At 45.7% G+C, this 24,581-nt stretch overlaps 1 pseudogene; it reads right to left on the reverse strand.

Moving 5' to 3' along the window:
* Window positions 1-22,284: 22,284 nt before the first annotated feature.
* LOC105708959 (mitochondrial coiled-coil domain protein 1-like) lies at window positions 22,285-23,963 on the reverse strand (annotated as a pseudogene).
* Window positions 23,964-24,581: the final 618 nt, after the last annotated feature.

Below are 24,581 nucleotides of genomic sequence, written 5' to 3' on the forward strand. Positions count from 1 at the left end.
AGTGGAACTCATAACCACATTTTTTTTCCAGGTGCACTGTCTTGGAAAGGTGGGGCTTTATTTCTAAGTTCCTGACATGCTGGTGCCTTTTTTCAGAGATGCCCCACCCAGCAAGGAGGTAGCGTAGTCACAGTCTGCCAGCAGAGGCATTGCTGAGCTGCCATGGTGTCTGCCTAGCTGCTGTGTGAACTTCCTTGCAGTTTTGTTTATAGAGATATAGTTAGTACTGCTTCAGTAATGGCAGTCTGCCTCAGTAATGGTGGACTGCCTCAGTGATGGTGAATGCCTTGGTAATGGCAAACTACCTCCGTAATGGCAGAGTACCTCAGGAATGTTGGGCTGCCTGGGTAATGATAGACTGCCTCAGTAATGGCAGACTGCCTCAGTAGTGGTATACTGCCTCTGTTATGGTGGACACCCTTCCGCCCACAGAGCTAGACAGTCCCGGGTCCAGCTGTGCTTGTGTGAAATTCTCAGTCCAGAATGTTTCAGATTGCTGATCTTTGTGGGGGTAGGACCCACCCAGTCACATCACCTGGCTCCCTGTTTCAGTCCCCCTTTTTTGCAGTTGAATGGGTGACTCTGTCTCCCAGGCATTCCAGGCACTGGTTAAAATGGCACCCAGATTTGTGTGAGTTTTTATTCAGAGACCTGCTGCGCCAGCTGAAACAGCCATTCTGGATACTCGTGGTGCTTTTCTGCCTGGGAATCTCCTGGTCTGTGGGCAGTAAAAATTCGTTTGGAAATGCAGTGATCACTCACCTCTGCGTTCTCACTGGGAACTGCACTCCAGAGCTATTCTTATTCAGCCATCTTGGATCATCTCCTTGTTTTTCTTTCCTTAAAAGTCTAGTCAAGTGAAGCAGTGGGAGTGGAAAGTGAACAAATAAATAGAAAAGGTTTTGACAGTGACTCCAGGGACTGAAACAACTTTGTAACTTTCACTTTATCTGAAATGTTGGAATTCTGTATTACAGCTCTGAGAAGTGTGGCAGAATTGCTTGATCCCAGGAGTTCGAGCCTGCAGCAAGCTATGATGGTGTTACTGCACTCCAGCCTAGGTAACAGAAAGAGACCTTGTCTCAAAAAAGAAAATAAATAATCATAAAAAATAAAATTAAATTAAAAAATAAAAATAATAAACATGGATTTGTATGGAGGTTAAAAAGAATATTTGTTTGAAACATTATGAAGCTAAGCCTCAAACCCAACTAGTTACAGATATTTAAAAACCAAAGCATTAATTAAAACCCAACACCAGAAACACACTTTTAAGAGGTTCCTTCGTATTTTCATGACATTGATGCTTTCTTAAAGTGCCCTTGATAGAAGTGTTATTAGTGGAGTAGAGAGATGCTAATAATATTTACAAAAGAGGCTACAATAAAAAGAAAAATGCAAAATCGAGGCAGACACACTGTCCCATTTACACTCAAAGCACATTTGAAAACTGCACTGCCATACTGTCTTTGGGTTGAGACAAAGTCGAGGCACATCTTCTTCCTGGAGTATTGGTTTCCCCTTTCCAATGGCCAAAGGCTTTTGGAGCAAGTCTGAAAACTCAGGCTGGATTCGGGTCTGAAGTCTCAAGAATGTTTGTGCGGGCAGTGACGCTGAAAGAATCCAGTGGGTCTGGGCGATGCTCTCTTGGACTTCACCCAGTGATGATGACCAGAAGGAAAGGACACAGAGAAATGGTACCAGTGAGTCAGAGGCCAAAGGAGGATTCCCGGTCCCAGAGCATAGGATGTTCTTCTTTATAGTGGAGTCCTTGTATTGGAGGGGAGGTGAGGACACTCAGGGAATAAATAGCAGGGAGAGAAGGAGCAGCAAGGGAGGACCCAAAGCCTCCAGAACTCTCCTTCACTTCCTTCCTTTTGAGTTGGATGGGACCTGCGTCCACCCCAAGGGAGGGATGGGCCTTGGGATGCAGTAAACGCTGTCACTGCAAAGGGACATCGCACCCCCTGCACAAGGCTCCTGGCTCCCTTCTCCCAGCTACCAGTGATAAGTTCAAACTAGGAGGAGACTAAGACATGTCCTCTGCAATGTAGACTCCTTATCTGCCACCCTAGCTGGTTTACTAAATCCATCTTGATAAGACACAAAAATCAACAACCAAATCTGCCTGTGCTCCTCTGACCGCTAGAAGGTCCTGCCCCCTCCCAGTTTCTCACATGCTTCCTTCTTGCCCCACCCCCTATGCTTTGTCTCCACCTCCTCATCCTTGTCTCTCTCTGGACCCCATTCCTGAGTATCCCCCATATTCTTCAGAGAACTTCCCCTCATGGAGTACAGACTCCTCCACCTCCAGGAAAAAGAGACAAAAACCACTGCGAGGGACCTGAGAGACTCCTGTGACCCCACCCCTGAGGTCCCCTTTGCAGCAACAGCATTTGCTATAATATAAAATTCCAACATTTCAGAGAAAGTGAAAGTCACAAAGTTATCTCAGATGCTGGGGTTACTGTCAAAACTTTTGTAAGAAATCTTCTAGGTTTTCCCTTACTTAAAATGTATAATGTGTAAGTGGTATTACTGGTATTACAATGCAGTATATCCTTATCCTTTTAAAAATGGTTAAAATATTCTGGGTGCACATCTGTTCATAATGACACTTAAAATGGATCTTACTTCCTCTAATAACTGCATAGAAGTTTATTGCGTGGCTGTTCTTTGGGGGATGATGAAAATGTTCTTTATTCCACCACATCAGAGAGAGTGGGATGGATTCTTTCATTTTTTATGATTGTAGCATCAGAGATTCTGCAATCCTGAATACTTGACATGGATTCTCCAGTAGGTCTTGAGACATAAAGGTCACTCGGTCTCCTGTAAGTCGTGAATCCCCCCTGTGTCTGCGCCTCACCCACAGAGAGTCCACAACAAGGGGAAGAGAAGTCAGGGTCAGAGCCTGGGTGGGTGCACACTGAGGACCACCCACATCCAGGGCACACAGAGGAGGGCCTAAGGTGAGAGACCAGCCCCTGCCCTGGGCTGTGGGTGACAGGTGGGTGGAACAGTCACCCACTGAGTGTTCCTAGAGCTATCGCCATCTTTCTCCTGAAGACCCCACCCCTGCACACACCAAATCACTGCATTCCTCATGGAGCAGGATTCTCTTTTTAAATGTAGACACCCACTAATCATAAAGCCAGCCATTGCCACTCCCAGTGACACCACAATAGAATAAGCTCTAACTCCCACTGAAATTACCTTCAGAGTTGCAGCTAATCATTTATTTTTGTTTTTGTTTTTGCTTTTGTTTTTGTTCTGTTGTCCAGGTTGGAGTACAGTGGCACGATCATGACTTACTGCAGCCTTGAACTCCCCAACTCAAGGGACCCTCCTTCCTCAGCCTCCTGAGTAGCTGAGACTACAGGCATGTGCCACCATCTTCAGTTAATGTTTGTGTTTTTTGTAGAGATGGGGTTTCACCATGCTGCTCAAGCTGGCCTCTAATTGTTGGGCTCAAGGGATCTTCCTGCCCCATCCACCCAAGGATCTAGGATTGGCATGAGCCACCACACCAGGCCTGCATCTGAGGTTTTGGAGCTAAGGCAGGAAGTCATTGTGGGGTTTGCACCTGGCTGATCTGAAAGGTTGTCCTGAAAGGTAATGTGTGACTAGGCAGGTCCTTGGCAGGAGGGACATAGACATCTCTGATAAGAGGAAAACAAGACAGGTGGGAAAGGATCCAAAAGTGAACTTCAGTGGACCCTGTGCTCACACAGCACTGGAATTGGAAAATCTTCTTCTGGCCACTTTTGGCTTGTGGTTTTTCATTCCACCTTCTCTGCCAGGCCATTGCAGACAATCCCTTCATTTGGTGAACATTTATCAAACACCTACTGTGTGCTGGGCATTGTGTTTAGCGGAGCTGGAGCTGAGTAAAAGGAACTAAACCCTCCTTGACTTTGAGAGTGGCCTAGTCTTGCTTAGGCAGAAATCAGTAAGGAAATTATAACACAAATGGTTGGCGGGACATGCACGCTTGCTTTGCAGACCCACATGTAGACCATCTGCTCTGACCTAGGAGTCACAGAAGCTTCATAAAAGAGAAAGTATTTGAGCTGTGTTTTGAGATATAAGTAGGACCTCAACAGGAGTCCAGGACAGCAGAGCATTGCTCAGAATCCAAGACGTGAATTTTTTACCCCAGGCCAGGGCAGGACTCAGATAAAGCTGACTGGGAAACCAAGTCCTTTCTGGCAAGGAAGTGTGTCTCACATCTGTCTACCCAGAAGTCAGAGCTACTCAGTATTGATTCTTCAGATGGTGAAAGAGAGAGCCTGATTTGAAAAGCACAATTCTTCAGAGTAAGGGGAGGTTAAAATGCAGTTTCTGATTCAGTAGGTCCAGGCAGGACCTGAAAATTGCATTTCTAACAAGTTTCCAGGTGATGTCAATGCTACTTATTCTGGGACTATGCTTTGATAACCAACACCCGAAGGCAATGTGGTTTGATTTCTAATATCAGAAGAAAGCTGGGAGGCAGAGGTATACGATAAATGAGAGCATAGCTGGCCAATCCTAAGAGCTTCCCACCCCAAAGCTGCCATGTTTGATTTACTTAGGGATGGCAGACACCCAGGAAGGAACCAAATGTGGGGTTGCAGGATGATCCAGAGGCTCAGCTTCACACAGCACCTGAGGCTCCTGCCACTCCACAACTAGCCCCCACACCCTCAGTCATTCCCTCCCCTCACAACCTCCAGGTCTTGCCCTAATGCCCTGGAACTGAGACTCAGAGGTGCTGGCCTCTGGGCAGCGGGGCCCCTCCAGGGATGGCCGAGGGTAGCTGTGATTGTACCTTGTGATCCAAATACAGGTTGACCTAGTAGGACAGGTACTTAGAACAGGCTAATAATGAGGACTTTGAAAATGTGGCAAATGTGTTTTCCAGAATTACCAGAGTTCTCTTGTCTAAACATCACATTCTTGAGCCGATATGGGCAGTAGAGGGCGTTCTGAGCCCACGGAAGCTGCCATTCTCACATGGGACCCCACTTACAATCCCGTTGTAGATTGGGCTTTCCTGTTTAAACCAAGATTTGGCCAAAATTTCCTTCACCAAGCCAACTGTATTTGTTCATTGGCCGTGATCTTGTTTTGCTTCCTTTAACAAATGAAAGACAGATGTATAAAGAAAGATAATGCAATTAAAAAGAAAGCAACATACTGAATTAAAATGGTAGCAAACATCCTTAAGGAGTGATGCAGTTTTTAGACTTTTTTTAATCTTACAGAAGAGAAAATAATTATTTCTATCAGGTTTTTAAATTATTTTTTATTTTGAGGTATTTGATATTCTTTGTTTTGTCCTTTTTGAAATTATCTTCTGACTTGTCTCAAAATTCAAAAGTTTAAAAGTCTCTTTTACCCGGTCCCATCCTTATCAGGCAGACACTGATGTCAGTTTCTTGCTTATTCTTTCAAAGACATTTTATGCATATGCAAGCAAGTATAAACATATACGTATATGTTCTATCTCCCTTTTCACACCAATTTTAGTAAACTATATATGCTTTTCTGCACCTTGCTGCATTCTCTTAACACTGTATCCTGGAGACCATCCATGAAGAAATATGAAAAGATTTGCTACATCTTTCTTTTTGGTTCAAAATTTTCATGATACTCCATTGTGTAGATACGCAATGCGTTTTTTAAAAACACAGAAATTACTCCTTTGTAGACAATTTTAAAATCAGTTTTGTATTATCTAATAAAAAATAGAGATTACTCCTTTTGAAAGCTTTGCTTTTTAACCAACTGCTACTTGATAGCATTTGGATTATTTCTTTCAGAGAAAAATTTGGCATCATGTAGGATCATGTGGGAAGGGTGCGGTGACCCTACTCCTACCTGCGTATCCTAGGTGAACTCACATATCCCTGTGAGCAGAAAGCAACATCCCAGGACGTTCATTGCAGCAATGTTTGTAATTGAGACAACCCAAAGGTCAGTGAAGAGGGGAAGAGAAAAATTGTAGCAGATTCCTCCCATGGAATACTGTCCAGCAATGAAAACAAATTATTTGTATGGACATGCATTCATCTCACAGAACCATGCCAACTGGAAAAGCAAGAAAATGATGAAATCAGCAAGAAGCAATTTTTTTAAAGTCTAAAAGCAAGGAAATATGTGATGGCTCATGTCTGTGATGTTAGCACTTTGGAAGGCTGATGTGGGAAGATTGCTTGAGCCCAGGATTTGGAGAGTAGCCTGAACAACATGGCAAAACCCTGTCTCAACAAAAGCTACAAAAATTTGCCAGACATGGTGGCATACACCTATAGTCCCAGCTACTTGGGTGGCCAAAATATAAGACTCGCTTGAGCCTGAGGGTCAAGACTGTAGTTAGCTGTATTTGTGACACTGTGCTCCAGCCTAGGTGACAGAGCAAGAACCTGTCACACACATAAAATATATAGTAAAAGCATATCAAATGAAGAGATTGTTTAAACCTTAGTAAAAATATAAAGGCAAAAATACACCAAATTCAAAACACACATCCACCAGCAGTTCTTGCTTTGCTCAGTACAGTATTGGCTGAAACAAATGCTTATCAGAACTGTGGAAAATTAGGACTATCTACACGCATTTCTGCTATATTCTGTGTATATGACATGTAGCCAATAATATTAAAATGTCAGAGACTAACAAACCTGGGTGGTGGCTTTACAAAGATTTCTTGTAATTCTCTAGTCTTTCTTCCAGCTAGACCTACTTCATCATGAAATTTGTGAAGTGAATCCGCAGGAGTTGAGCAAAATAAAAAAGGAGCTACTGGGTGTGAGGAAAGCTGTGGAGAGGCACAGACAGATGGAGAGATGACAATACCGAGATGTTAGTGACCTTCCCAGAAACAGACTTCCTGGAGGAGTGTGAGCTGCAGCCAGACGGAAGTGGATGGAATATAAAACAGGGATGAAGGAGTGGGGATTTCAGGGGGCAAATATGGGGTTGGGTGGGCCAGACTAAGAAGTGTGGATGGATTCTGAACACTCCGCTTTAGGTCTAGCACTTAGAGAAAGAGAAAACACCTTTATTTACCTCCTTCTACAATCTTTAGAGAAATCTTCTGAAACATTACAAAAGAAAAGATATGAATGGCCAGTAGTCTTCAGGGAAAAATGCAAAGTAAAACCACAATGAGAAACCACTGTTTACGCATTAGAATGGCTAAAGCTAAAATGAGTAACAACTGTAAATGTTGGCAAGGATATGGAACAATCTGTACTCTTATCCAATCTGTGGATAAAAGCACAGCCACTTTTAAAATCAGTTTTGTATCATCTAATAAAGTTAAACAAACTAGTCCTCTATGGCTAGCATTTCCACTCCTAGGTATTTACTCAAGAGAAATGAAAATTATATCCAAAATTCCTGTATAAGAATGTTAGTAATTCCTTTATTTATAATAGTAAAAAATCAGGAATACTCCCAATGTGCAAAAAAATTGTGAATTAGTCATAGAATGAAATATTTATCAGCAATAAAAATAAATGAACTACTGATATATGCAACAACATGGATATATGACATAGTTACTATTCCAAGTGCAAAAAGCGAGATACAAGGGAAGCCATACTGGATGAGTGAATTTGTATGAAGTTTTAAAACAGGAAGAATGACTCTCTCATGATAGTCATCAGATCAATGGTTGCTGGAGGAAGGGGGACTGAGGTGAAGGGAAAAGAAGGAAATTTTCTGTATCTTGACACTGCCATGGGTGATATAGCTGTATTTGTCAGAATTCGTTGATGAATTTGATAAAATCTGATTTCTTGGTATATGTAAATTTAACAAATTTAAAATGCTAATAATAACAATTTTAATGTTAGTGACAAAAATAGTAATTAAAAATATTATCAACCAAATCCAATAACACACCAAAAATATACACCATGATTATGAGAGTTTTATACCATGGATGCAAGGATGATTTGACATATGTAAATCAATAAATGTGATATACCACATCAACAGAATAAAGGACAAAAACCACATAATCGTCTCAATAGATGCTGAAAAAGCTTTTGATAAAAGTTAACAGTGCTTCTTAATAAAAACTCTCAAAAAACTAGGCATAGAAGAAACATATTGCAACATAATAAAGGCCATTATGTGACAAATCCACAGCTAATAATATACTGAATGAGGGCAAGCTGATAGCCTCTCCTCTAGAATCTGGAACAAGACGATTCCCACTTTCACCACTTTCATTCAACACAATACTAGAATTCCTAGCCACAGCAATCAGGGAAAAGTAGATAATAAAGGGCATTGGAAAGTAGGAAGCCAAGTTATCCTTGTTCATATATGACATGATCTTTTACTTAGAAAAGCCTAATAAATTCACCAACTAAATTGTTAGAACTTATAAATATTAGTTTATTAGTTTGAAATTAGCTCAAAATTCAGTGAAGTAGCAAGATACAAAATCAACAAGCAAAATTTCATAGAATTCATATATACCAACAGCATACAACTTGAAAAAGAAATCAAGAAAGCAACACCATTTACAATAACTACCAAGAAGACAAAATATCTAAGAATCAATTAACTAAGGAAGTAAGATGAAAACTATAAAACATTTATGAAATAAATTGGAGAGTCCAAAAAAAAAAAAATGGAAAAAACTGGGCATGGTGACTCATTCCTGTGATCCTACCACTTTGGGAGGCCGAGGCAGGAGAATTGTTTTAAGCCAGGAATACAAGAACATCCTGGGAATCATAGTGAGATCCTGTCTCTAAGGAAAAAAGAAACATTATATGCACATGGATTAGAAGAATTAATATTGTTAAAAATGTCATACTAATCTAATCAATTTACAGATTCAATGAAATGCCTGTCAAAATACCAATATTATTCTTCACAGAAGTAGAAAAACCAATTATGAAATTTATGTAAAACCATAAAATATCCCAAATAGCCAAATCATGCACAAAAAGAACAAAGCTAGAGGCATTACACTACCCTATAAATATACTACAAAGCTATAGTAACCAAATCAGCATGGTACTGGCATAAAAACAGACACATAGACTAATGCAACACAAAAGATTACTCAGACATAAATCCACGCATTGAGAGCCAACTCATTTTTGAAAAAGGAACCGAGAATATACAATGGTGAAAGAACAGTCTCTTAAATAAATGGTGCTGGGAAGATGTTACCAGATGCAGAAGAATGCCACTAGACCCCTGTTTCTCACCATATACAAAAATCAACTTAAAATGGATTAAAGACTTAAATGTAAGACCCAAAACTATAAAACTACTAGAAGAATGCTTATAGAAAACACTCCAGACAGGGATCTAGGCAAAGACTTTATGCTTAAGACCTCAGAAGCAAAGGCAACAAAAATAAAAATAGACAAATGGGACTACATTAAGCTAAACAGCTTCAGCAGAGCAAATGAAAAAATCAACAGAATGAAGAGGCAACTTTCTGAATAGAGAAAATATTTGCTATGTATTCATCCAATAAGGAACTAATGTCTAGAATATACAAGGAACTCAAAAACTCAGCAGTAAAAAACACAAATAATCCAATTTAAAAAGTGGACAAAGGGTCTGAGTAGATATTTCTCAAAAGGAGACATACAAATTGCTAATAGGTATATGAAAAACACTCAATATTACTAAATATCAGGAAAATGCAAATCAAAAATACAATGAACTATCATCTTATCCTAGTTAGAATGGCTATTAATGAAAAATAAAAAATAATAGATGCTGGTGAGCACGTGGAGAAAGGGGAACTGCTGTACACTGTTGGCAGGAAAGTGAGTAAGTACAGCAACTGTGGGAAACCGTATAGTGATTTCTCAAAAAACTAAAAATCGAATTGCTATCTGATCCAACAATTCCACCCCTGAGTTATCCAAAGGAAAAGAAATCAATGTATAAAAAGAGTACCTGCACCCCCATGTTTATTGAAGAATTATTCACAGTAGCAAATATATGAAATCAGTGGGTGAATTCATCAGTGGATGAATGAATAAAGAAACTGTGGTATATTTACACAATGGAATGCAATTCAGCCATAAAAAGTAATGAAATCCTGTCAGTTGCAGCAACATGGATGGAACTGGAGCTCATGATATTAGGCAAAATAAGCCAAACAAGCAAAGACAAATATCACATATTGTCACTCATGTGTGCGAGCTAAAAAGATTAATCTCATAGAGGCAGAGGATAGAATGACAGTTGCAAGAGGCTGGGAAGAATGTAGGGGTGGGAAGACATAGAAAGGCAGGTTCATGGGTACAAATGTACAGTTACATTGAACAGATTAGTTCTAATGTTCAATAGCACAGTAGACCAGCTACAGTTAACAAAAATGTACATTTCAAAATAGCTAGAAGAGTGGATTTTAAATGTTCCCAACACAAAGAAATGATAAATGCTTGAGGTGATGGATAGTCTAAGTGTCCTATCTTATTGCATATTCTCTGGATGTATCACAATATCACATTTACCCCATAAATATGTACAAATATTATGTATTAATTTGAAAAATATTTGTAAATTAACTCAATACAATATGGTGCATTTTATTTTACTCATTTTTTTCATTTATAGACATTTGTGTCACCTTACTTGATTTACTTGCTTTTAACAATTATGTTTGAATTGTTGGTGAAAATTTCATGAGACATTAAACAAAGCTACTAATCATCTTCTTTTCCTTGTAGATAAATCAGGCAAGTATTTAAAAAATCACAGAAGTAAAGAATATAAAAGTTGTTTCCAATTTTTTTTATTGCAGTGGTTGTCATATGTCAAGCAATTTACTTTTATCATGTATTCTGTTGTTAGGTTGAATTTATAATTTTATAATCTTAAACATTTAGTAAAGATAATATAAGTTTACTTCACTAGTAAACCCAGGTGGAATAAGTTTTATGTCTGCATTATAGTTAATGTTGACAACTCTCAAGACATGCCTGATTTAATTAATATTAGTATTAATATTAGTATTTTTATTTCCATAGGTTATTGGTGAACAGGCTGAGTTTGGTTACATGAGTAAGTTCCTTAGTAGTGATTTGTGAGGTTTTGGTGCACCCATCACCTGAGCAGTATACACTATATCCAATTTGCAGTCTTTCATCCCTCACCTCCTTCCAGCCCTTCCCCCTGTGTCCCCAAAGTCCATTGTGTCATTCCTATGCCTTTATATCTTCATAGCTTAGCTACCACTTATGACCGAGAACATACAAAAATGTACAAAAATTATAAGCATGATAAAAATTTGGCAATTATTCCCTTTTTATTAAGATCAACTTTTACCTTCTGTAAGTTTCAGGAGAATGAAGCCCATGCAGCATCAGAAGGAGTTGCTCTCCTGAGACAGAATGTTCTTCCTCTTTAAAAAGGCAGAAACAGCATCACTGGAGGAAGCAGGAGTTTGGAGAACTGCACAGCCCACGTCTTGGTGTCTGGGATTACCCAGACTTAGGGAGAGTTCAGTCTCTGGGAAAAACTAAACTTTGGTTCCCTTTCTTTTTTGTTCTTATTGCAAGACAAAATTTTAGAAAACTAAGAGAAAGCATTAAGCCAGAGGGATATACTCTCTTTTATTTTTTAGAATATTTACTGCCAAAGATGATCCAGACTGTCACAAGATGAACTGTGTTCCTCCACCACCAAATCCATAGGTTGAAGTCCTATGTCGAGAAGATGGAAGAATAAGTGGCCATCTACAAGTCAAGGAGCGAGACCTCAGAAGAAATTAACCCTGCAGCACCTTGATCTTGCACCTGTACCCTCCAGAACTGTTAGAAAATAAACATGTATTATTTAAATCACCCAGCCTGTGGTACTTTGTTATTGCAGCCCTAGCAAACTAAAACAGAAATATTACATTCTTACCCTGTCTCATGCACGCACCTGGGATTCCAAAGCATATAGTGAGTCAATTGAAAACAGATAAAATATGTAATTTCAAAAGAGAGTGTATCCCTTTGGTTTTATGATTTCTTTTAGTTTTCTGAAATTTTGGTCTTGCAATAAGAACAAAAAAGAAAGGGAACTAACATTTAGTTCTTCCCAGAAAATGAACTCTCCCTAAATCTGGGAAATCCCAGACACCGAGACGTGGGGCTGTGCAGTTCTCCAAATCCTTTAAGATGCATTTTCCTAAAACTTCTTGTCTAGGAATAAATGTCACAGCTTAGCTTTTTTCCTCCCCATTGATCATTTTGTCCTCCATGCATTTCAGTAAGGTTGGTAGAATGGAATGGATGTGTTAATCCACAATTCACAGATGAATCAGAGAGGCACTAGGAATAGAGAGTTTCTCCTGAGGTCACACAGCACCTGAGTGGTGGAGCAATGACAGGCACATGACTCTTCATGTCTCTAGTCCAACTTTTTGGGTGTCATGAGAATTATAGCCTTTGGTTTCTCTTACATGTGTTTCTTTCCTGAGCCAGAGAAGGAGAATTCACAGTGAGAATAAAGTACCAGTGCTCCCAGCCCTTGTCCTCGATTTGCTGGGCTGGGGGATGGAGGGAGAGAGGCTGCCAGTGAGTCTCTTAATTCTGACTTCCAGTCTCAGTCACTCAACTGAAAGCAGGAAGGTTTATCTTCTGCACTGGGGGCATCAGAACCAACATGACAGAAATCCCCACTGTCTACCATGGAGCAGCCGAAGCCCACCTGCCTCCCCACACCTTGGATCATATCCCAGTGTTTTTACATACGTTTTTCTGCACATGTAACTACTTCTCTTTCCATCAAGCCCCATTTGTCACAGTGCAAATACAGGAACAGCAGAAAGAAGCTACTACTTAGCCTAATGCTCTGAATTTTATTTTGAGATTTTATTTTAGACGTAGGTGTCTCTAAGTCATTGCAGAGTTTTGCTTGACTGCTCTCTGGCCCCAGTTTGATCAAGGTTTATATGTTCTGGGATTTCTCCAGTTCCTCATGAGAAATGACAAATAATGCCATGTCCAGTTCCTGGGGTCCCCAATGGCAGTGAGAGGCAGCTCCTAATGGGGGAGAGCTTTGGGGTGACCAAGGCCTCACAGACTTCGTTACTGCTGGGTCACATGAGTTCAGCCTTCTGACCAAAATGGATCAGTGGTCCTAGATTCACCTCTGATATTTAAAGTCTTTTGTTCTTAGACATCCACAAATGCTCTCCGGTTGAGATGAAGGGAAAGGACAGAGACCCAAATAGCTGTGCCTGCCCTGAACTCTGTCCAAGGTACCTCCCAGTGTTCTCTTTCTTATGTTAGCCATGTCCTCAAAACTTAGTGAAATGGCCATGTTGTCTTTGACCGCAAGTGAGGGGAGACCACTGGACAGAGCTCCATGGAAGGGTGGCTGGTGTCCTCTACACCATTAATCTACACATGTTGGGCTTTCTCTAGCATCAAATTTCACAGAGACAGCCAAATCCTAAACTTGAATCCTCCAATGAATGAATGTGAACATCTTAGCCCTGGCCAAATGGGTACTGCATTCTAGAGAGACCAAGAGACCTTCTAAATATTGGGACACTTTAGTTCTGAATCCCAGAAGTCGGCTTCTGGCCTGGGAGGCAGGTGTCACTGCATCTGCTCCACAAAAGCAGCCCCGCAGCTCAAGGTGCTCTTCTGGATTTCTGCCTCTTCCTGGTTCCTGGCCTGGCAGATCTGCACTGCTTTGTTAGCTCATCTATAAATTCAACCAGACTTTCCAAGTATGTATTTTCCTCCCACTTTTCCAGTTGTACTCAATGGGAGGGGTGGTCAAATGACCTAATCAGCAATTGCTGGAAACTAAAGAACAGCGTACAATTCTATATGTTAATGTCATATGCCAAGAGAGAAAATGCATAGACACCAGTAGTGGCCACTTCGCAGTAATAATATCTCTCTATATTCTATAATTATAATGTATATATCAATAAATGGTAACTTCTAAGAAAATAATCTCTATGTGTAATATATGACTATGGCTTTGATAGAAAAACCTGGGAGCACAGTATGAAGACACTTCTCATCACCTTCACTCATGACATGAGCCAGATAGTGTGAGATGAGAAGCAGAGTTTTGAAATGTGTTGCAAAATTCTCAAAGGAAGCAGAGTAACATTCTACACAAACAAATCAAAGCAACCTCCTCACAAATGACCTTAGACTTACGATGTGTGGGAAGTGTTCTTATTAAAATGGAGTTAATTCCAGGCGTGTGGTCTTTTCTTACAAGTACTGGACTGTAAGTTGCTCACTAGGTGTCGATTCGCCAACAATTATTCCCTTTTATAAAAGGAAGATCCAACCACAGGCCAGCACTTCCCGGGTGGAGGTCTCTTGCACATATAAACTTCAACAGAGAGACTTTTCTTGGGAACTCAAAGGGAGGAGAAAAGGCTCAGGCAAAAAGGACTGAGGAAATAGCAACAGTGATAATATCACGCACTGTCAGTGTGCTATGTGTTAATCAGTGTCCTTAGCACTTAAAAAATTCTAACCCATTTAATTCTCACAACACATCCGTGGGTGTGACTGATAATCTTCCCCTTTTCAAATGACGGAATAGGAATGAAGGTCACCCACAGGTTATGGTGGAGCTGGGTTTGCACGCAGACAATCCTGCCCCAGTCTGCGCCAGGGCCATGCTCGCATCTCTGCACTCTCCAGAATATTGGATGGAGAGTCCAGCTCCAGAAGAGAGATTGGAGAGAGAGAAAGTGGGCAGAGTGGGTCACTCTGATGGTTCTGGGGATCCCTTTCCAGGACAGAAGGGGGCCAAAATTATGTTGCTAACAAGGAAAATATCCGAAGTCTCTGACTTCAACCTGAGCGTCTTTAGCTCTGGGACAGGTGGCAGAGCAGGGATGACAAAATTAGCCAAGGGCTCAGTTTTGAAGGTTTTCCTCTTCTGAGAATTCTGTGGGAGTTTCCCTGACCTCATGGCCACCTCTCATCCTTTGCTCTTGTTTTTCCCCCAGGACTCATTAGGGCATCCTGTCTGGTTTCCACTGGGTTCCCGGGTTCTAGAGAAGCCATCAGAGTGAGTGGAGAATGGGCTTCATTAAATGGGAGATCTCCAGGATCCTCCCTGGACTCCAAGATACCCAGAGAAGCAGAATCCCGCGTCCCGGAACCCCTTCCTGCTCCTCTGTGGGCCCTGAGCTTGGGGAGGCCTGGGCTGGTGAGGAGGGGATCCAGATGAACTGGGCTGGGGAGGCAGGAGGGAAAGAATGGCCTGCGGGGCTCAGCAGCTCCTCCTGCGGCGTCTGTGCACTGGGCTGGGGTCTGCAGACTCCTCAGGTCATTTGTCCAGGCGCCGCCGCCCCTCGCCATCCTCCCCGCCCCGCGTCCCTCTTTCTCCTCCCGGGCTTCCCACATACAGTAAGAAGTTCCCAGGTGAGCGTCTCCAGGGAGGGGCGGGACATGGGAGGGAGCCCGGGAGGCTGGGTTCCCGCGGCGAGGCAGAGCGAGCGCGTCCCGAGACTGGAGGCGAGTGGGGACCCCAGGGAAGCGGGGCGGGGTCCCAGGCTCCCAGCACCTCTCCCGCCCTTAATATGATGGTTCCCGGGGCCCAGTGCCGCACTACCCGGCACTTGGAGGCTGCCGGGCTCCGCCTCCACCACGCGCGCCCTGGGCTCCTCAGCGGCGCCTTCCTGGGGGATAAGCGGTTCCTGCGCTTCCACAGCATCGGCGAGAATCAGAGCCGGACGCTGCGGGCGCCTCGAGTGGAGAAGATGGGAGAGGACTGTGGGCGCCCTGAGGAAAGTCCTCAAAGCTCGGAGGGAATGTGCTACTGAGGGGCCTAAGGTGCCGGGACTGCAGGGTCAGCCGGTGAGTGACGTCAGGCTCCGGGCGCGAGAGTCCCCTCAACCAGACACTGACAAGCCAGGGACTCCCAAGCTTGGGGTCGGAGCCTCAGCTGACCCCTCACATGTGGAGGAGCGACATTTTACTCCAGCTTTGTCTTTCAATCTAGATGGTGATTGACTTCTGCTGTGACCAATCACGGAGGGAGGCAGGAGCTGAAGTGGGAGGGGCGAGGTGGGAGGAGCGGGGCTATCTCCCTTCCCTCCCCTGTCCTGCCTCAGGCTGATCCCAGGACAGGTTCAGGGCCTGGGCCCTGCACCTGCAGATGCTGCGCGGCTGTGTGGTGGCTCCGGACCGGAGCTTCATTGGGAGACACTTTCAGTCTACCTACGACGGAGAAGAGTTCATGTCCTCGAGTCAGGACCTACAGACCTGGACAGCTGAGCAAACCTCAGCTCAGAATCAAACGGTCCTCGAACTGCTCGCTGCTAGACCTCTGGCCAGGACGCTGAGAGCTGGCCTTATTAATTTTCTCCACCCACGAGAATCCTACTGTCTATTGCTCATTATGCCTCAGTCTTCTGACTTTCCTCAGAGCAGTCACAGCACTTGTGACCCTCACGCAGGTTCTAATGGGAATGTCACCTTGAGGTGCTGGGCTGGGGGCTTCTACTGAGCAGAGATCACACTGGCTTGGCTGTGGGACAGGGAAGACCAGACGCAGGATGTACAGCATGGGGACCCCAGACCTCAGGGGTATGAGACCTTCCAGAAGTGGGCAGCTGTGGTGGTGCCTTCTGGGGAGAGGCAGGGATCCCCATAGCTGTGCAGCATGAGGGGCTGCCCAGGCCTCTTATATTGAGGCGGGTGAAGAGGTGAGGGGAAATGGAAACCCCTTCACGGAACTGGCACAGCAGGATCTATTCTGTGTCAGGATCAGGGTTTTGACTTGAAGGCCCTGGCTCCTTTCATTCCCTTCTCAGAACCCCCTTCCCAGCTCATCTTAACCGTCATGGAAACCATTTCTGACTTAAAGCTACTTCCTGCTCTGGTGCTTGGACCTGTGATTTGCAAGAAGCTCTCAGGCATGGGAGGGACTAGATAGGGATCTCACTGCTATTAGGGGATTAGCTGAGTTATTTCTCCCTGTTCCCCCTGAGGCTGGAGATGGTGAACCCAGTCAAGTCACAAACCCTGAGAGGGAACCAAGCAGACTGACAAGGAGGGCACTGCCTGTCAAGTGGCCAATGGCCCCGATCAGAAGAGGTGAAGGGTGAGAGAGGAGGCTGCTGGGAACCAGCAGCTTGGCAGCCAGGAGGCTGAGAAAGTGCAGGCTGACAGTAGAGGCCCGAGGCTGGAGACCCTGGGAGTCAGCTGTGCTGTTCCCTCTGAGCCCCAGGTGCAAGGGAGGGTCCTTTGCACGAGGCAGCTTCAGGCCTCATGATCATTCTGGGTTCTGTACACCTCTTATCCTCCATGAGGATTCTAAACATTGACATAAGTTCTAATCTGGTTCTCATATCATCTGAATTACCTTTAGCAAAGGGATCATCCTTCCATTTGGTTCATTTCTATAAGATATGAAATATTAAATCAAACAGTAATACAGGATTAATGTGAGGGTACCAGATGTTATGTGGGTAGATTCCCCCGGTTGTTTATATTGGAGGAAGACACAGGTCCAACCCTATTCACAGATGAGAATAGCAGGGTAGCGGTACTCAGGACCTTGATGCTGGGCACCCCACCCTGCAGGGAAGGCCCTCTCTATAAACAGATGTCCAGCAGGGTAACTGCATGGTGCCATACTGTCTCTTCCTCCTCTCCTATGCCCTGGGTTTAACTTTTCAATCTCAGCTAATTTGCAATGTTAACCAGATATTTAAGATATTTGGGACCCTTCTCCACCATAGCACCTAACAGGGTCTTCTGTCTTAAGAACTTCCGGAGGAGTCTACTCTATAAATTCCAGTACTGAAGGCATGGCAGGGGCTGCTCATCTCTAGCCCCTGGAATAGAGAGGATGGGGCCACAGTCCTGTGCCCCTCCCATCTCACAGTCCGACCTTAAATAGTTTCCTCCTGGAAATAAATAAAGACCCAGATCTGGTGAGACCTCTTTATTGTCATTCTCCAGGTGGTTACAGGGTCCTGGAAGCTGTGCTCACAGCTTTCTGAAATATGATCCCTGGGGCCTGAAGCCATCAGGAGTTGAGGAAATGGAGCAGCTTCCAGCTGTGGGGGATCTCTGGATTTGAAGGTCAGTGATGGCGATGGGCTAAGGGCTCACTCATAATGCTCACGGTGTTGAGGCTGAGAGTGGCAGAGTTTGAGAGCTGCCTTGTGTAGACCAGCAAGACACAGATTGTTCTCAGCTCCCTTGTCTCACTAGCTGCTTACTTCTTTTCCCCTAGCTGCTGAGGTGATGAGCTCTGTCTCCTTCCAAGTATAGCATGGGGAGGATGGGGGAGAGAGGGGCCAATTCCACAGATGCCCAAGAACCCCTTCCACATAATACAGATATCCAGACCTGGGGTCCCCTTACCTAGATCAACACTCCTTTTCTAGGAATGAAAGAGTGCCAGTGTCTCCTTCCCACATGTACCCTGTCACTCACACTAAATACATGTCTTGCTCTGTTAGTTACTGTTCTCATATCCTTTCTATGAAGATGTGGTGAAATATTACCAACTATTAATAAAACATGGAAGTCAGGTTCTCTTTCTTTTTAGATTCTGAGGATCTGCTGTGCTGAGGCAGGGGCAGGTGGGAGAGAAGGGCGGGCAGAGGGGCAGGTGCTGTGTGGTGCACGGCCTTGCTCTGCACTCAGTAAAGTTCCTGCTGTGGTCATTCCTTGTCCACTTGTTGGGATCCCTCCTTGTGCTGTGATTTGTGCCTGGTCTTTAGAGGCAGTTGCTGCTCCAGGTCAGAGGCCTCACACATCTCCAGGCTGAGCCTGGAATCCTAGTTGTGTTTCCCTTCTCTTTAATACACTTAAACCTAGATGATGGCCAAGTTGCTGTGTGGTCACATTTTGGAGAGAAAGCAAAGCAGGGAGCAGTGAGGACCCTGGCGCTCCCACTGCTGCCTGCAGGCATGCACACACTCATGCTCCACTTCCACACTCATGCTTACACGTGTGCACACACACTCCCATTCCCACCCCTGCACATGCACACACTTGTGCAGACACACACACACTCAAGTCAGCACTGGAGAATAGCAATTCCTGGCGTCCTCACACCCATGTGCCATTCTCAGGGATTTTTGAAGCTGTGCCAGGTCTGTCCCTCAGACCCTGGCCGATGAATGAAATGAGTACTCAGACACAGGTATGCAGTGTAACAGCAGCTAGGTGACTGTCTGGCTGTAATGGCCAGAGAACAGCCTCCAGAAGCTGGAGCTGCTTGCTTTTATTCAGTGCAGGCACAATGTGTAAAGCCTGGAGCAAACACAGCCTGTAGATAATCAACATTTACCATTCCCTGCACTCGCATAATGAAAGGTCAGTTTCTGGTCAACATAAGTAAATAAGCCTGTTTCAGATAAATTCCCCAACACTGCCTTGTACCTATTCCTTGCCCTCTGCCTCAGGGTTATTGAACAGCTGCCTTCAGTTATTCTCCCCCGGGGCTCTACAGAACCTTCCAACCTCTCAAAAGGTTTGCCTCCTTTCCCTATAGTTTTCCCCACCACTCTGATCCCCCACACGGCTGGAGGCAGGAGCTCCTGAGGAAGCATCACCAGGAACCACCCCAAGAGGAGGGTTGAGGGAGTGGGGTCCCTCCGAGGCACTAGCGGATGGGATGATACCTTCAGGATGCACTAGTAAGGACAGACAGATGGTTGCTCCAAGGCCATCTCCTTCCATCTCGTCTCCCAGCTCAGGCTCATAGCCCTGACCTGAGGCCCAGCTAGATGGGCAGAAGGCCTCCCACGTGGGGCACACAACCCACTTCCCTGCATCAGAGCCCTCGGCAACACCATCCAGTTGGACAGACATAGGCCAGAGCAGGTCGCAGGGGCAAGAGGTTCCTGTCATGGAACCCTCAGCCAAACACCTTTGAGTACTGGGATTGGGTCCTCCAGGAGCAGAGGATTTCCATACTTTCCACCCTTGCAGTTCTCCACCCAGAGAGCACACTGTGGAAACAGCTGGTGCTTCCCCCAGAGCATGAAGGGTCCTGCAGGAAGGACACAGGAAACCCCAGGACCCTGGAAGTCACCCATCCTGGTCCACCCCAATTTTGCTTCCTGCCCTCCTCTGCCTACCTCCATCCTCCAGGAACAGTTGGACATGGATGATGGAGCCTCAGGGCCTGCTCTGGCCATCAGAGAAGACCTTGCACTACCAGCAGCTCAGAGGAACCCCCAGGTCTGCAGTGGGGAGAGTCCCCACTCCAGGGGGACTGGCCCAGTCCTTAGAGCAAAACAGGTGGCAAGTGAGTTCTGAGATTCCCACATGTGGCCTGAAATCCACAGGAACTCCTGCAGCCAGTGACCTTGTTCATCCTGATGGGTGGAGTGACCACAGCTGGAGGTGTTGACCACGATAAATACCAATTATTCAACCTCTTTGCCTTTAGTCTATACCTAGCTTGTTTCAAGATTAGAGCTTGGAGTTTCTAAGCAAGAATATAGTTATAATAGATACACGTGCATATGTTGGTCATGAGGTCCTGGTGAAGGGAGCGCTTGGTGGGAGAGGAGGGGAAACAGAGTCTTAAAGTACACCTCAAGGCTATGGCTATATTTTAACGCTAAAGAAAAAAGTTTCTACCATTTATTTCACGGTTACCTTTTAAGACTAAAGAGAAAGGAGAAAAAAAGGAATTTCAAAATGCATTTTGTAGCTGAAATACTGGGTAGTGGTGTGAGAAGCTTACTCCTGGACATCAAGATGTGAGTGTGAAGGCTCACAACTGCCCCCCTGCTGTGACGCTGATGCTGATGCTGCACACTCTCCCACCTTGTGTCCACTGCCAGAACTAGGTGAAGAAGGCAAAAGAATGTAAGGACAGGCAGGTGCACATCAGTGACAGTGCCAGACCAGGTACTGGAAATTGCAAGTCACCCATGCCTTTTTTGAGGGTGGAGAGATGGAAGGTGGGACCTCCTGGCCCAGACTGGCACCCTGACATGCTGGACTCATTGAGGCTCCATAGGCCACAGTTCTCTGAGGGAACCAGGCTGGATCTTCCTCGGGAAGGGCAAGAGGATGCCCAGGTGGATGCCTGGTGATTGCTTCTCAGCTTCGATCCCTTCTCAATACACAGGCACACAGGCAAGGTTGACAACAGGAGAAACTGGGTGGGGGCAGAAGAGGCTCCACAGAAGAGCAGCTTGCCTGAGTGTGCTCTGAATCTGCTAGGTCAGAGAGGAGGAAACCCACAGACCGTGGCTCTGTCAGGCCTTGAGACTCCCCTCCCCACTTCCATTCCCTCAGCAACCCCCAGAGGCAGGGAGGTGAGTGTGCCAGGACTCAGACACAAGAATCTTGATCAGGCTACAATGATGAGGGTGGGAACATCCTCCAAGCCACAGCCAGACATACAAGGGAAGGACCAGACACAGATGTCAGGCTGAGTCATTGCTGGCCCCTGAGCCTCCTGGAGAGGCTCTCACAGTTTCTGGCTTGAATGTGCTTGCTGCTTCTATATTGGAGAAGATCCCTGAGTCTGAGTCCAGATCCCCATCTCACCCTCTCAGGTGACCTTGTGATTGTCCTGCAGGTGTCTGCATAGATTTCTTCTCAGGGCTATCACCTTCTGTAGACAGTCAAGTTCCTCTTTCTTCTCAGAGTTCAGCCTGGGCAATGAGGTGACCAAACCCACTGTGAGGGCAGAGGCCTCTTCAATGCCAGCTTATGACTCCACTCCTTGCCACCTCCAGAGATGGGAAATGGCACTTTAATCCATGATTCACTAATTCCTCCTCCCCTTACCTTCTCACGTGCATCAGGAACCTCGGGGAGTGTGGAGGGCACCCAGGGTGCATGGGCGGCAGTGGAGGCTTTAGGAAAACTGACCAGGAAGCCAGGGAATGCATCTTGGGTGACTAAAATATTTTACTATTCTGCACATATCATAGAAAGACCCCAAAAGATTTTTTAAAGACCAATTGTTTAGCAACCCACCTATTTGGCTGAGTCATGGACATGGAGAGGATGAATGAACACTGTCTTTACCTACGACGTGCCTGAGGACTCACGACCTACATCCATCAGGTAAGCCCCACACCCAGAAAGACACCCACTCCTCCACCTCCTTACATTTTGTATCTTTTCACACTTTACATCCTCATCCCACCCTCTGGGTGTCTTCCTGTTTTGGGATCTACTAGTCCCATCCTGTCTCCTTCCAGGTGGCCAGAGCTGGCAGTGTGTGTCTGATGAGAATGATGCCGGGATCCTCAGTGATGAGCAGCATCACGTTGAGGTCAGTGTTAGGAGCTGCCTGATGAGACAGACGTCTCCTCCACAGTGAGTGCTGAGCTCAGGGAACGCTGAGGTCCTCCCTGCTCCTTAGGTTTGTCTTCAATCCCATCACGTAGGTCATGGGCACCTGATGCGTAATGGACACGTGACTGGTTCATGTCCCATGCCTTTGATGCTGTGTTGGGATGTTTTCCTGACTTCTATGTGGAGACTCTTTCTTCTCTCATTATATTACATCTCTCTCCCCACCCCCGAGTCTGTCCTCTGAACCCACACAGTACACCAGCACCTGCATGTGTGCTGTGTGTTTCTGCCTCATTTCCCCTTTTCATTCCTTACTCTCTGTGACGTTTTCACCTCAGTTGAACAGACACGATACAAGACTCACCCATTCTGGAATGTGACCATCTGCCCTTCAGGAGAGGACACCAAGGTGGCTGTGATGGAAAATCTACTCCCCCCCGACACCTCCACCCTCTGGCTTCCTTCTGCATCAGCACCACTCCTGAACCCCCACTCCTGATTGTCAGAATTTTTAGCATAACTAAAAATGAAACACAAGTGCATCTGCATTATATGTGGCTGCTCTCTTGTTTATTGTATTTGGGGTGAGGTTATTTTAGCGCATGGTCCAGGGTAAATTCCTGTGATGCCTGGGTGCCCTGCTGTGTGGTCAGAGGGGGATGGGTCTAAGACTGCAGATCCCCGGCTACCCACTACCTGCCAATTGCTGGCCCATTGTGGAGATCTCTTCCGCCTTCTCTGGTGTGAGAGAGGCTGGGGTGTTTCTGATCCCGGGGCACCTGGTGGGGGTGGGCAGTATTTCCAGGGATGGAGGGTGCCTGGGCACTGGTGGGAAGCTTGGGTGTCTTCTCCCAAGCTCTCTCGGTGCCTCCTCATCTGTTCCTTCAGCTTCTGGATGTTGAGCATCCGGGCCTGGAGACCGCACTCCCTCCTGCCCTTCCAGCAGGGCCTGGTCCAGCTCCAGCAGCTGCTCCAGCAACTCCTCACTTGGGCCAGCTCAGCTGTATGGTGGGTTCAGGGGCCCTGGTGAGGAAAGTTAGGGAGGGAGCATCAGCCGGGGCAGGGTGTTGAGTCCCTGGGAACCTGCGCTGCAGGGTCTGGGTGTAAGGGAGGAATTGGACCTCCCTGTCTCTTTTTCTAGCCCATTAGCTTAAGCCCAGGGAGCTCTCTGTCTTGGGTATAGGCCGCTGGGAGGACTGATAGAGATCCCTGACTGAGGGGCTTTTTCTGGATGCCTTGAGCAAGGATAGGGGGTCCCTGGAAAGAGAGGACCAGCTGTCCCTCACCAGTAAGAAATAATTAGCGTTAGATGGGCAGAACTCCTGTTCAAGGACTTTGTGGACTGTGCTGCTGTGGAGAGGGCTGAGGGGAGACAAAGCCCTGATGTCTGAGCTGGGGTGGAGGCAGGAGCTGGAGCTGAGAGCTGGAGATAGACAAGGAGCTTCAGGGGTGGGGGTGGTGTGGGGTGGGATTCAGAGGGATTTTCCTTACTCTGGTATGATCCCCTTTACCTCCTCCACCCCCATGTTTGGTGCCACCTACCTTTGGGGGTGACCTCAGCTTCTCACTGCCCCTGGAGCTGTTCTGCTCTTCTATGCTTGTCTTGGGGATTTTGGAGTAACATCTTCAGAAGCCCTGGGGTGCCAGGGACCAGAAGGTCAGGAGGAGGCAAAGGAAACAGCACCAAGAGAGCCAAGGCAGAGGCAGGACCATGATGGGTGAGGCAGGGGCCTGTCTGAGCTGCCCAGCAGCCACCAGGATCTCTGGGCCTTGGCCTCACTTAAGTGCCAGACCTGTCACAGCCACTGCCCCCATTCTGTTCTGCTGCCCGAAACGTCCCTCCCAGCCTGGACCCAGACAGAAGCCAAAACAATTCCTGTTCCTGATCTGAGAACCATTCCTGCCCGTTTAGGTACAGCTTGCTTTAGAGCACTGGGCCCGGCCTTCCGCAGGTCTTCTGTCTGTTTCTCTTGGCATTGTGTCTCTTACTTATTCTCCTGAATTCTGCAAGGAAGGAATTACATCCCTGGGTTGCAGATGAGAAAACTGACTTAGGTGGTTACATTCAGCACTCACTGGGCAAGTGTGTATTGGGGCCAGCTGTGGGCCAGATGTGTACAGGACTCCACAGCTGGTTGGTGGAAGAGCCTGGAAGTTTCATGTCCAGGTCCATCTGACTAGAAAGCTCATCCTGACCTTGCCTAAGTACTGATTTCCCTTTTGCAGATGTATCTTTTTATTTTTATTTTTGAGACAGAGCCTCACTCTGTCACCCAAGCTGGAGTGCAGTGGCACTATCTTGCCTCACTACAACCTCCACCTCCTGGGTTC

This window comes from Aotus nancymaae, unplaced genomic scaffold (genome assembly GCF_030222135.1).
Source record: "Aotus nancymaae isolate 86718 unplaced genomic scaffold, 86718_ANA_hifiasm-v0.15.2.pri h1tg000027l, whole genome shotgun sequence".
Lineage (NCBI taxonomy): Eukaryota > Metazoa > Chordata > Mammalia > Primates > Aotidae > Aotus > Aotus nancymaae.